The following is a 13,599-nucleotide window of genomic DNA, read 5'->3' on the forward strand; positions in this document are numbered from 1 at the left end:
GCCATACAGCAATATGGGGGGCTGGATATAGAATCCCCAGCAGGTGAACAGTTGGTATTGACGGGCTTTGTTACTAATTCACCCCCAGATATCAGGAAGAAATTATAAAAGACAGAGAATTGGCATGAACAGGGAATAACACAGCTTTTACAGATCGCACAAAGGACATACATCCAGAGGTCTGAACATAAACAGAAAGGAAAGGCTAAGACTTTGATACAGGCAGTCAAGGAAGTTGTGGAGGGACAGCAGGGAAATGTTAGGAGCTGTGTGCCAGCTCCTGGATGATGGGAAGAGTGCCAGGAGTGGGGAAGTAGAGACCAGAGCAGAGGCAGGGGTAGAGGAGAATTCCGGGGATGACGACCATTCCTGGGACCCCGTGGAGACCTTGGTAGAAATTGGGAAACAGGAGCATTAGTTTGCTATTGTAAAAAGGAGGGACACTTTAAGAGGGAATGCCCAATGCAAGCCAGGGATATGCGATCTTACACATTGATGGAGGCAGATTATGAATAGGGGGGTCACAGTTCTCAGTCAATACACACCGTGGGGCTGCACGGAGAACCATTGGTAAATTTAAGCATAGGACTCCACAGTGACAAGATGACCTTTTTAGTAGATTCTGGGGCAGCCCGGTCTAGTATTTTACAACGGTCCGAGGGTGTTAAAATAGAGGGGACAGTGCTGGTTTCGGGAGTGGGAGGAAGAGATTTTATGGTCCCTATACTAAAGAATGTAAGGATACAAATGGGAGAAAAGATAATAACAGAGGATATTTTACTAGTTCCCCAAGCTGGAGTTTGCCTGTTGGGACGAGATTTACAGGACCAATTGGCTATCGGTACCAGACCACAGGGATCAGGTATCGGGGTTCAATTGTATGTACTAACAGAGGAGGATCGGGAACTAATAAATCCTGGAGTATGGGCAAAAAGAGGCAATAGAGGAGGGTTAGATGTTCCTCCCCTGCAAGTTACTTGAAAAGACCCTGACCAAGTAATTAGACAAAAACAGTATCCAATTCCTATGGCTGGCCGAAAGGGGCTGCAGCCAGTAATTGACCAATTGGTGAAAGATGGTATACTCGAACCTTGTATGTCACCTTTTAATACCCCAATTTTACCTGTCCAAAAACCAGACAGTACCTATCGATTAGTGCAGGATTTGAGGGAGTTAAACAAAATTATTCTCACCTGTTATCCGGTTGTATCTAACCCCTATACGATAATGGGTAAAATTGATCCCCAGAGTAAGTGGTTTAGTGTAATTGACCTCAAAGATGCCTTCTGGACCTGTCCGTTGGCAATAGACAGTAGGGGCATGTTTGCATTTGAGTGGGAGAATCCTTTTACAGGACGGAAAAATCAATACCGGTGGACGGTCCTTCCCCAGGGTTTTACAGAATCACCAAATTTGTTTGGCCAAGTTTTAGAACAGGTACTAGATGAGGCCCCTCGGAGAGAGAATTGTCAATTAATACAATATGTTGATGATTTATTAATCACGGGAAAAACGTATGATGTGGTTAAACAATACACTGTTGAATTTCTGAATTTTCTAGGGAATAAGGGTCTTAGAGTGAGCGAGCCAAAATTACAATTTGTTCAATCTGAAGTTAAATACTTAGGTCATTTGGTTAGTCAAGGAATTAGGAAGATAAGTCCAGAGAGAACACGCGTTATTCTGCAGATCCCGCCTCCAAAAAGTGCTCGAGAACTTAGGAAATTCCTTGGTTTAGTGGGATACTGTAGAATTTGGATTGAGAATTATTCTAGCCTGGTCAAACTTCTTTATGATAAACTTGCGACTCTAGGGGGCGAAACTGTTGTCTGGACGGAGGAGGAGATTAAAGATTTTACCTTGTTGAAACAGCATCTTATTAGTGCCCCAGTTTTGGCTTTACCCAACCTAAATAAGCCATTTAACCTATATACCAATGCGAAAGACGGTGTGGCCATGGGAGTATTAACGCGAGAGGGCAGGCTTTAGACAACCAGTTGCCTTTCTGTCAAAAATTCTAGATCCCGTTTGTCGTGGTTGGCCAGAATGTGTGCAAGCAATTGCAGCCACTGCTATTTTAGTCGAGGAAGGACGAAAGATTACGTTTGGTGCCCCGATGTTAGTTCACACCCCTCACACAGTCCGCTCCATTCTCTTACAACGTGTCAGAAGGTGGCTTACTGATTCTAGAATTTTAAAGTATGAAGCGATTCTCATGGATAGGGATGATTTGACACTGATTATAAACAAAGAACAGAATCCAGCCGCCTTCTTGGTTTCTCCAGATTCTGATACTGTCCTGAATGATTTAGAGCATGTATGTTTAGAAATGATAGATTTACAGACAAAAATTAGAGATGATTTAAGTGATGAACCTTTACGGGAGGGTGAAAGATGGTTTATTGATGGATCTTCCCGCTGCATTGACGGCATTCATTATAGCGGGTATAGTATAGTGGATGGGAATGAAGGAGTTGTGATTGAAGCCGGTCGTCTTCCCAGTCATTGGTCGGCACAATCCTGTGAATTATATGCCCTCTGTAGAGCTCTCCACAGTTTAGAGGGAAAGGTGGGCACAATCTATTCTGACTCAAAGTATGCTTTTGGTGTAGTGCACACCTTTGGAAAGATTTGGAAAGAGCTGGGAATGATAACTGGGAAAGGACAAAAGTTGATCCATGAAAACTTAATTGTTCAATCCTTAGATGCTCTTATGTTACCTGAGGAGATAGCTGTAGTTCATGTACGGGGCCATCAACTTACTGACAGTCCTGAAGCACAGGGGAACAGACGGGCAGATGAACCTGCCAAACAGGCTGCACTCACAGAAAAAAATAGACATGCAGCTGTTACTCCCCACCCCACATGAGGTTCAAAAGACTCCCATCTTTTCACGGGAAGAGGAGGTTTATATGAAAGACCAGGGAATGCGTCAAACTGCCGATGGGTTGTGGTGGACGGCAGAGGGACGCCAAGTACTGAACAAAGCCTTGGCCCGTCAGATTATTGATCAGCTCCACCAACAGACACATTGGGGAACACAGGCACTTGTTGATGCTTTTGTACGGTCCTTTAATTGCTCGGGAATATACACCATAGCCAAGCAAAGTACTTGGGGGTGCCCAATCTGTCAACGAGTGAATAAGAAAGTCATGCGCCAGGTAATGCCTGGCAGTCGCGATATAGCCTGTTTCAACGACTACAGATTGACTTCATGGAATTACCTAAGATAGGGGTTTATAAATACCTCCTGGTGATGGTGGATCATTTTACTCGATGGGTCGAGGCTTTCCCGACCCCTAATGATCGTGCTAGCACCGTTATCCGGATATTACTAGAGTCTGTTATTCCACGTTATGGCATTATTCAAACCATTGACTCAGATCGAGGTACACATTTTACCTCTCAGGTACTCCAGATTGTGTGTAAAATCCTGGGAATAGATTGGCAGTTACATACACCATGGCACCCCCAGAGTTCAGGCCATGTTGGGCGGATGAATCAGACCCTGAAAGATCAACTCACTCGACTTCATGAGGAAACTGGCCTCTCCTGGATTAAATGCTTACCCTTAGCTTTAATTAGGACTCGCACAGCTCTTCGTAAGGACCTTGCTGTCTCACCATATGAAATGATGTTTGGTCTTCCTTACATGGGATTCCACACTGATACCCCTATCCCTGAGGCCAATGACCAGTACATATCTAAATATTTACAGGGACTTTCTACTTCTCTATATGACTTAAGACAGAGAAGTTTATTAGCTCAAAACCCACCCCTGGACTATCCTATTCATTCTGTTAAACCTGGTGATTTGGTATATGTAAAAGCGTGGCAAGACCATAAACTAAAACCGATATGGGATGGCCCTTATTGTGTACTTCTGATTACAGACACTGCAGTGTGTACAAAAGAAAAGGGGTGGACTCACATAAAACGCATTAAACAAGCTAATCCACAAACTACAGACGTTGATAATACACCCTCCACCTGGTGTACAGTCTCGCATCCTTCTGATCGAAAGTTACGCTACGCCGGTAAAAAGTGCTGTAATGTTATTTTTATTATTTGCTGTGTTGTTTTTCTGCTGGTTCCCAATTTTTGGTAAACCACCCAATTGTACACAATGTATTAAGTCCTCCTTGAATAGGGGCAGCAGAGGTGATAATTACTTTGAGGAATGGACAAGTTTACCTTTAGAATGCAGACAGGGCACAGGTATAGAGTGTATTCATAGTGGGGTACCTTATTTAGTATGGTTTAATTTAGGATCCCAACATGGACCAGGGAAACAGAACTGTCCTAGGGGAGTGAATTGGGTTTACGTCCCGGCCTCTACAGATATTAAAGAGATGAGTGCTAAAAATATGGTACAAAGAAGATGGTGGGAAAATGATAGGCAGAACATTAGTCAGGGCGACACCTGGAGTAGGGATAGAGGGGGTATATATGCTAATGCTCGCAGACAAGCTGCTACTTACAGGTTAGGTAACAATAAACGCCACCCCCCCCCCCCAACTTGGCATCTTGTAAATCATCCTTTGGGTCACAAATACATTCGGAAGGCTAAAGGCCATCACTATAAGGGGGATTCCAGTTGTAAATGGCTCAAGCTGCTCCAGAGTACCACAGCTGTTTGGCATTTAAACCGTTTAATCAGACTCCAGGCAGTTTTGGAGATTATCACCAAACAGACAGAGACGGTCTTGGATTTATTGGCTGAAGAACAACGACAGATACGAGCTACAGCTTATCAAAACCGCTTGGCTCTCGATTACTTGTTGGCTGCTGAGGGCGGCGTTTGTGGAAGATCGATTGATGACAATGGTCAGGCGGTTGAACTTTTTACTGGTGACTGGAGGTGGATACACACAGCCCTTATAGCAGTTGGACTCATTACTTTAGCCATCATGATATTTCCCTGCCTAATGACTTGTGTGCAGTGTTTAATTCAACGGACCCTTCGTCAGATCCCTACAACCCAAAGGATGCATGTTTCCCAAACTCCGTCTGATGATGCTGAGATTACAGTTCGTTTACTGACTCACTGGGAAAAAGACCAAGTTTCCAGTTGAGAATTTACTAAGCGTAGCTAAAGAAAAAGTGGGGATTGTGAGAGATTATATATAGGAAGTAAAGCTAATATGAATGAAATAAGGAATACTAGACTAGACTAGAGGAAGTTAAGTAAGTGCTGAGTAGGGATGAATACCGATAAGAAGAGTTGCTGCAAGTACAATAGAAGAAAGGTCTTATTAATGATAAAGAACTAGCAAGTTCTGCATATAGAATTAGTAAGTCCTGGGGGTTGAGATGTGTGAATAAGGTCAAAGGCAGATTCATGAATAAGGACAATGACATGATGGGACCCAGACAGGATACCCCATGGTCTTTCAAGTTTACAAGAAACTGCAGGTAGGCAGACAGAATTACCAAATGCCAAACCAATCCAGGAGGCAGAAGAATTTTAAAGGGGGGGATCTCTACACTGAAATGAACTGTACAAAAGTTGGGTGACCCCCAGTGTATGTGTGTATTCCCAGGGTAAGGGGAAGCACCCAACTTTGCATTGTTGTACAATAAATGTTCTTTGTTCTCAATTTTTGTCTCGAGAAAATTCTGTGAAGGTACATCTGTTTCTCACAAAGATTCTTTTTATTGTACCGAGTATTTAATATTCCATGAAATTTCCTTTCATCCTCTGTAAAGGCAGACAAAAACTCACCCTCAGCTGAAATTGCCTGGTGTCCCATATAGTCAGAGAAAGAGCAGGAAAAGAGAGCCCTCCCCCCTACCTGAGACCCCCAAGTGTCTGTGAATTCGCCTCCAGCAGCCGTACTGTCTCCTGTTTGATCCATCGGCCGCCCGAACCCAGATCCCAACCTCCTACTCGATGCCCTCTTCCCTCTCGGTTGCAAACTTCACTCTGTGTCCAACCCCAGGAGTGTGTGAGGGGACCGTGCAGAGGGAGCTTCACCCTGTATCTGACCCGGGAGTGTGTGAGGGGACAGTGCAGAGGGAGCATCACTCTGTGTGACCCCAGGAGTATGTGATGGGACGGTGCGGAGGGAGCTTCACTCTGTGTCTGACCCGGGAGTGTGTGAGGGGACAGTGCAGAGGGAGTATCACTCTGTGTGACCCCAGGAGTATGTGATGGGATGGTGCGGAGGGAACTTCACTCTGTGTCTGACCCTGGGAGTGTGTGACGGAACAGTGCGGAGGGAGCTTCACTCTTTGTCTGGCCCCGGGAGTGTGTGAATGGATGGTGCAGAGGGAGCTTCACTTTGTGTCTGACCCGTCTGTCAACCAGAAGTTCTGTCTTCATACTTTGGTCTCTCCACTGAAGAAATATTTCACCAATGTTGAAACAATTTTTCTGTAAAATGCTGGTGTTTGTTAAAGCACAACTTTCACTTCTCTGTGATAAAGTCCCAGCAGTGAAATGTAATATTGTCTGTAGCAGCCAGTATCAAACTCACAATGTGAATTCTAATTCAGGGGACTTAAGATGTTTATATTTCAAACAACAGATCCCCAGACTGTTGGATCACGGTAGTGCAGGTGGGACCTCACTGGACTACACTGCCCTTGACCCTGTAACTCCTCCCCGAAGATCCCCAATAAAGGCTACTCCCTCCATCCGGCCTCGGATCTTGGCCAGAAGCATGTAGTTACATGCTGGATGTCTCAGGACGTTAAAGGCTTTGAAGATGGTGTGGAATGATGTCATGTCCCTCGTCTCTTCTAGGCTATACCGCGTTTGATCCACGGGGGTGGGGGTGGCCATCTTTGGGACCTCCAGTTCAGCAGCCTTCCGAGCATTACCCTGACAACGAGCTGGCCCTGGCCTCCATCACGCTGGACTGGAGCAGGCCGTGCCAACCAGTGCTGTCCACGATGGACGTCAAGGTAAATGGTCGCACCATATGCCCTGGCACGGTCCAACATTACTCCCCAGCAGGTGTCCCCTACCAAGTGTAAGGTAGCACTAGGGCCCAAGTCCACGGAGGTCCTCGGGAGCTGCACCATGACCCTGGCCATGGATGCCCCATCTCTGCAGCAGGGGTCGATTTCCAGTGCCAGGTTAAGAGCATTGTGGATGCAGTTTGACAGTCCCACCCTCCCCTCATGGTCAGAAATAGCCAAGGCCTGGAGGGCTCGCCCTTCCTTCTGAACGCAGCCAACCATACACCGTCCAGGTTGTGAGAAACAGAAGTACCTTCACAGATTTTGCTCGAGACAAAAATTGAGAACAAATAACATTTATTGTACAACAATGCAAAGTTGGGTGCTTCCCCTTACCCTGGGAATACACACACATACTGGGGCTCACCCAACTTTTATACAGTTTATTTCAGTGTAGAGGTACCCTCCGCCCCAACCATTCTTCTGCCTCCTGGATTGGTTTGGCATTTGGTAATTCTGTCTGCCTACCTGCAGTTTCTTGTAAACTTGGAAGACATGGGGTATCCTGTCTGGGTCCCATCATGTCATTGTCCTTATTCATGAATCTGCCTTTGTCCTTATTCACACATCTCAACCCCCAGGACTTACTAAATTCATATGCAGAACTTGCTAATTCTGTCTATCACTATGAGACCCTTATTCTATTCTACTTGTGTAACCCTTCCTCACACTCTTACCAGAATTCATCCCTACTCAGCACTTACGTAATTTCCTCTAGTCTAGTCTATTATTCTTTATTTCATTCATACTAGCTTTACTTCCTATATTCTATTATCTCTCACAAGGGCAACCGACCAGTGGGCTTGGCCACCCTCTGGCTCCCTGATCCAGAGCCTCATCCCTGACTGTAAATCAGTCGCCACGAAAAGCAGGCAATACAGCCCCCAGGGCGTTTGGCTCACAGAGGGCAACTTTGAACCCAGTAACAGCCCCTGGAGGGCACAGGTGGTGATGGTTAACAGTGGGGAGAAGCACCGGATGGTCATCAATCATAGCCAGACCATCAACCAGTTCATCTTACTGGGCGCCTACCCCCTCCTCCTCATCGCCAACAAAAGATCGCCCAGTTCCAGGTCTTCTCCACCCTCGATCTCAAGTTGGTGTACCACCAGATCCCGATCCGCCAGGAGGACGGTCCCTACACGGTGCTCAAGGCCAATGGCTGACTCTACCACTTCCTGCAGGTCCCATTCGGCCTCATGAGTGGAGCATCTGTGTTCCAAAGGGAGATGGGCCATGTGGTGGGTGGCAATAAATTAAAAGCCATGTATTCCTATCCGGGTAATTTTGCCATCTGCGGCCATCCCCCAAGGGGAACACGGCAAGAACCTGCAGAGGTTTCTGGGCCCTGAACTTAACATACAATCAGGAGAAGCGCGTGTTCAGCGCCTCATGTCTGGCCATACTGAGATATGTGGTAGAGCACGGTGCCATCGCCCCAGACCCCAAGCCCCCTGCTGGAACTCCCACTGCCCCAGAACCCCGAGGTGTTCAAAAGGAGCCGGGGCTTCTTCTTGTACATTTCCCAGTGGATCCCCGACTACGCGGACAAAGCCCCTGGTGAGAACCACCACCTTTCATATCCCCCCCACCGCCATTGGCGAAGGCCCGCGAGGCCTTAGAACCCATTAAGGGCAAGATGCACGCCATTGACTAATCTATCCCTTTCCGAGGGGAGAGTGATGCGTCTGATGGCCCTGGCCTAGCAGACAGGCCCAGGGCATTCTTTCTCCCAGACCCTGCAGGGCCCCTGAGTTCAGGTACCCGGCCGTTGAGGTGGAGGTCGTACACCACTGGAGACACGACTTGGCCGGCAGGCTGTTGGCCTCAAAGCCCACCACGATAGCGTCTGCCAGGCTCGACCACTTCGTGAGGACACCTGTTCAGTGAAGGGGACCACGGGGCCTGGCCCATAACTGCCCGGTCTGTGCGGAATGCAGGCTGCACTTCTACCGACCGGATAGAGCTCGGATGATCAAGGCCACTCACCCTTTGAAGTCTCAAGGGCTCCCACCTGTCCACGAGTCGGGACGTCTACTTCCTCAACAACATGGATGAGCACTCCCCTGCCCAGATATGATCACACCCATGGCCGTTAAAGCCCTCCCCAACCTATTCACCTTGTTAGGATACCCCAGTTATGCTCACAGTGGCCAGGGGTCCTCGTTGATGAGCGAGGAGTTGGGTCAGGACTTCCCATCCAAGGGTGTAGGACCACCAGCTGCAACCCCCATGGGAACAGACAGGAGGAGAGGGAGAGTGGCGTGATCGGGAGGGCAATCCTCTTGGCCCTGTCTCTCAGAGACAAGGTCCTCCTGGAAGCACCACATACCACCAGTTCCCTACAAACACCCCACCACCTTCCCCAGGAGGTTGGTGACTGGAACCACACTGCTGGTCTGGGCCAGTGCTTCTACACAAATACGTTAGGACCCACAAGCCACCCCCCCCACACCCCATCGGTTGAGGAAGTGCACCTCCTGCGTGCCAACCCCCTCTCTCTCCCTCAACCCCCTCTCTCTCCCTCTCCCCCCTCTCTCCCCCTCTGCCTTTTCCTCCTCTCTCCCTCTCTCCTTCTGCCCCCTCTCACCTTCTCTTTCCCTTCTCTTTCTTTCTCTATCTCCCCTCTTTCTCTGCCCCTCTCCCTCTCTCCACCCTCCCTCCCCCTCTCCATCACCCTCTACCCCTCCCATCCTCTCCCCTCTCACCCCCCTCCACCTCTCTTACCCTCTCCCCATCTCTCCCTCTCCACCTCTCTTCTCCCTCTCCCACTCTTTCTCTCCCTCTCCCCCTCTCTCTCCTTCTGCCCCTCCTCTCCCCTCTCCCCCTACCTCCCCCTCTCTATCCCTCTCTCCCCTTCTCTCTCTACAACTCACTTTCCCTCTCCCCATCTCTCCTTTCCACTCTCTTCTACCTCCCACTCCTTCCCTCTCTCCCTTTCTCCCCATCTCCCTCTCTCACACCCTCTCCCCCTCTCCTTCTTCCCTCTCCTCTCCCCTCTCTCTCCCCCTCTCTCCTTCTGCCCCCTCCTCTTCACTCTCCCACTCTCTACCTCTCATCCTCCCTCTCCCTCCCCTCCCCTCTCTCTCTCCTCTTTCTCTCTCCCTCTCTATTTCACCTCTCCCTCTTTCTCCCCTCTCCCTCTCTCCCCTCTCTCTTCTCCTCCCCTTCCCTTCCTCCTTTCTCACTCTCTCTCTCCCCCCTCTCCCTCTCTCTCCCCTCTCTCCCTCCCCTCTCCCTCCCTCTCTCTCCCCCTCTCTCTCACCCTCTCACTTCCCCCTCCACCTCTCTTACCCCTCTCCCTCTTTCTCCCCTCTCCCTCTCCCCCTCTCTCTTCCCCTCCCCTCCACTCTCTCTCCTCTTTCTCTCTCCCCCTCTCTCTTCCCCTCTCCCTCTCTCTTTCCCCTCTCCCTCTTTCTCCTCTCTCCCTTTCTCCCTCTCTCTCCCCTTCTCTCTCTCTCTCCCCATCTCCCTCTCCCTCCCTCTCTCTCCCCCTCTCACTTCCCCCTCTCCATCTCTCTTTCCCCTCTCCCTCTTTCTCCCCTCTCCCTCTCCCCCCTCTCTCTTCCCCTCCCCCCCAATCTCTCCTCTTTATCTCTCCCCCTCTCTCTCTCCCCTCTCCCTTTCCCCTCACCCTCTTTCTCCTCTCTCCCTTTCTCCATCTCGCTCCCCTTCTCTCTCTTCCCTCCCCCTCACCTCTATCTCCTCTCTCTCCCTCTCTCTTCCCCCTCTCCCTTTCTCTTTCCCCTCTCCCACTTTCTCCTCTCTCCCCTCTCCCTCCCTCTCTCCCCCTCTTCTCTTACCTTTCTCCCTCTCTCTTTTCTCCTCTCTCTCCCCCTCTCCCTTTCTCTCTTCCCCTCTCTCTCTCCCTCTCTCTCCCTCACCCTCTCTCTCTCCCCTCTCTCTCTCCCCTCTCCCACTCTCTCTCTCCCCTCTCTCTCCCCCCTCTCTCTCCCCACTCTCCTCTTTCTCTCTCCCTCTCACTCCCCCCTCTCCATCTCTCTCCCCTCTCCCTCTCCCATCTCCCTCCCTCTCTCTCCCCCTCTCTCTCTCCCACTCTCACTTCCCCCTCTCCATCTCTCTTTCCCCTCTCCCTCTTTCTCCCCTCTCCCTCTCCCCTCTCTCTTCCCCTCCCCCTCCCCTCTCTCTCCTCTTTCTCTCTCCCCTCTCTCTCTCCCCTCTCCCTCCCTCTCTCTCCCCCCTCTCTCTTTCCCTCTCCCTCTTTCTCCTCTCTCCCTTTCTCCCTCTCTCTCCCCTTCTCTCTCTCTCCCCCTCTCCCTCTCTCTCCCCTCTCCCTCTCCCTCCCTCTCTCTCCCCCTCTCTCTTTCCCTCTTTCTCCTCTCTCCCCTCTCCCTCTCCCTCCCTCTCTCTCCCCCGTCACTTCCCCCTCTCCATCTCCCTTTCCCCTCTCCCTCTCTCTTCCCCTCCCCTCCCCTCTCTCTCCTCTTTATCTCTCCCCCTCTTTCTCCCCTCTCCCTCCCTCTCTCTCCCCCTCTCTCTTCCCCCTCTCCCTCTCCCTTTCCCCTCTCCCTCTTTCTCCTCTCTCCCTTTCTCCATCTCTCTCCCTTTCTCTCTCTTCCCTCCCCCTCCCCTCTCTCTCCTCTCTCTCCCTCTCTCTTCCCCCTCTCCCTTTCTCTTTCCCCTCTCCCACTTTCTCCTCTCTCCCCTCTCCCTCCCTCTCTCCCCCTCTCTCTTACCTTTCTCCCTCTCTCTCTTCTCCTCTCTCTCTCCCCCTCTCCCTTTCTCTCTTCCCCTCTCTCTCTCCCTCTCTCCCTCACCCTCTCTCTCCCCCCCTCTCTCTCCCCCCTCTCTCTCTCCTCTTTCTCTCTCCCTCTCTCTTTCCCCTCTCCCTCTTTCTCCCCTCTCCCTCTCTCCCCCTCTCTCCTCCCCCCTCCCCTTTCTCCCCTCTCTCTCTCCCTCTCTCTCCCTCACCCTCTCTCTCCCCTCTCTCTCCCCCCACTCTCTCCCCACTCTCCTCTTTCTCTCTCCCTCTCACTCCCCCTTCTCCGTCTCTCTCCCCTCTCCCTCTGCCCTCTCCCTCCCTCTCTCTCCCCCTCTCTCTCCCCCTCTCTCTCTCCCACTCTCACTTCCCCCTCTCCATCTCTCTTTCCCCTCTCCCTCTCCCCTCTCTCTTCCCCTCCCCTTCCCCTCTCTCTCCTCTTTCTCTCTCCCCCTCTCTCTCTCCCCTCTCCCTCCCTCTCTCTCCCCCTCTCTCTTTCCCTCTTTCTCCTCTCTCCCTTTCTCCCTCTCTCTCCCCTTCTCTCTCTTTCCCTCCCCCTCTCTCTCCCCTCTCCCTCTCCCTCCCTCTCTCTCCCCCGCTCTCTTCCCCCTCTCTTCTCTCCCTTTCCCCTCTCCCTCTTTCTCCTCTCTCCCTTTCTCCATCTCTCTCCTCTTTCTCTCTACCCTCTCTCTCCCCTCTCCCTCCCTCTCTCTCCCCCTCTCTCTTTCCCTCTTTCTCCTCTCTTACCTTTCTCCCTCTCTCTCTTATCCTCTCTCTCCACCTCTCCCTTTCTCTCTTCCCTCTCTCTCTCCCTCACCCTCTCTCTCTCCCCTCTCTCTCCCCTCTCCCGCTCTCTCTCTCCCCCTCTCTCTCCCCCTCTCTCTCCCCACTCTCTCTCCTCTTTCTCTCTCCCTCTCACTCCCCCCTCTCCATCTCTCTCCCCTCTCCCTCTCCCCTCTCCCTCCCTCTCTCTCCCCCTCTCTCTTTCCCCTCTCCCTCTTTCTCCTCTCTCCCTTTCTCCCTCTCTCTCCCCTTCTCTCTCTCTCCCCCTCTCCCTCTCTCTCCCCTCTCCCTCTCTCTTCCCCTCCCCCTCCCCTCTCTCTCCTCTTTATCTCTCCCCCTCTCTCTCCCCTCTCCCTCCCTCTCTCTCCCCCTCTCTCTTCCCCCTCTCCCTCTCCCTTTCCCCTCTCCCTCTTTCCCCTCTCCCACTTTCTCCTCTCTCCCCTCTCCCTCCCTCTCTCCCCCTCTCTCTCTTACCTTTCTCCCTCTCTCTCTTCTCCTCTCTCTCTCCCCCTCTCCCTCTTTCTCCCTTCTCCCTCTCCCCCTCTCTCTTCCCCTCCCCTTCCCCTCTCTCCCCTCTTTCTCTCTCCCCCTCTCTCTCCCACTCTCACTTCCCCCTCTCCATCTCTCTTTCCCCTCTCCCTCTTTCTCCCCTCTCTCTTCCCTCCCCCTCCCCTCTCTCTCCTCTTTCTCTCTCCCCCTCTCTCACTCCCCTCTCCCTCCCTCTCTCTCCCCTTCTCTCTCTTTCCCCTCTCCCTCTTTCTCCTCTCTCCCTCCCCCTCCCCTCTTTCTCCTCTCTCTCTCCCTCTCTGTTCCCCCTCTCCCTTTCTCTTTCCCCTCTCCCACTTTCTCCTCTCTCCCCCTCTCTCTCCCCCTCTCTCTCCCACTCTCACTTCCCCCTCTCCATCTCTCTTACCTTTCTCCCTCTCTCTCTTCTCTCTCTCTCCCTCTCTCCCTTTCTCTCTTCCCCTCTCTCTCTCTCCCTCTCCCTCCCTCTCTCTCCCCCTCACTTCCCCTCTCCATCTCTCTTTCCCCTCTCCCTCTCTCTTCCCCTTCCCCTCACCTCTCTCCTCTTTCTCTCTCCCCCTCTCTCTCCCCTCTCCCTCCCTCACTCTCCCCCTCTCTCTTCCCCC

Source organism: Narcine bancroftii, chromosome 5 (assembly GCF_036971445.1).
Source record: "Narcine bancroftii isolate sNarBan1 chromosome 5, sNarBan1.hap1, whole genome shotgun sequence".
Classification (NCBI taxonomy): domain Eukaryota; kingdom Metazoa; phylum Chordata; class Chondrichthyes; order Torpediniformes; family Narcinidae; genus Narcine; species Narcine bancroftii.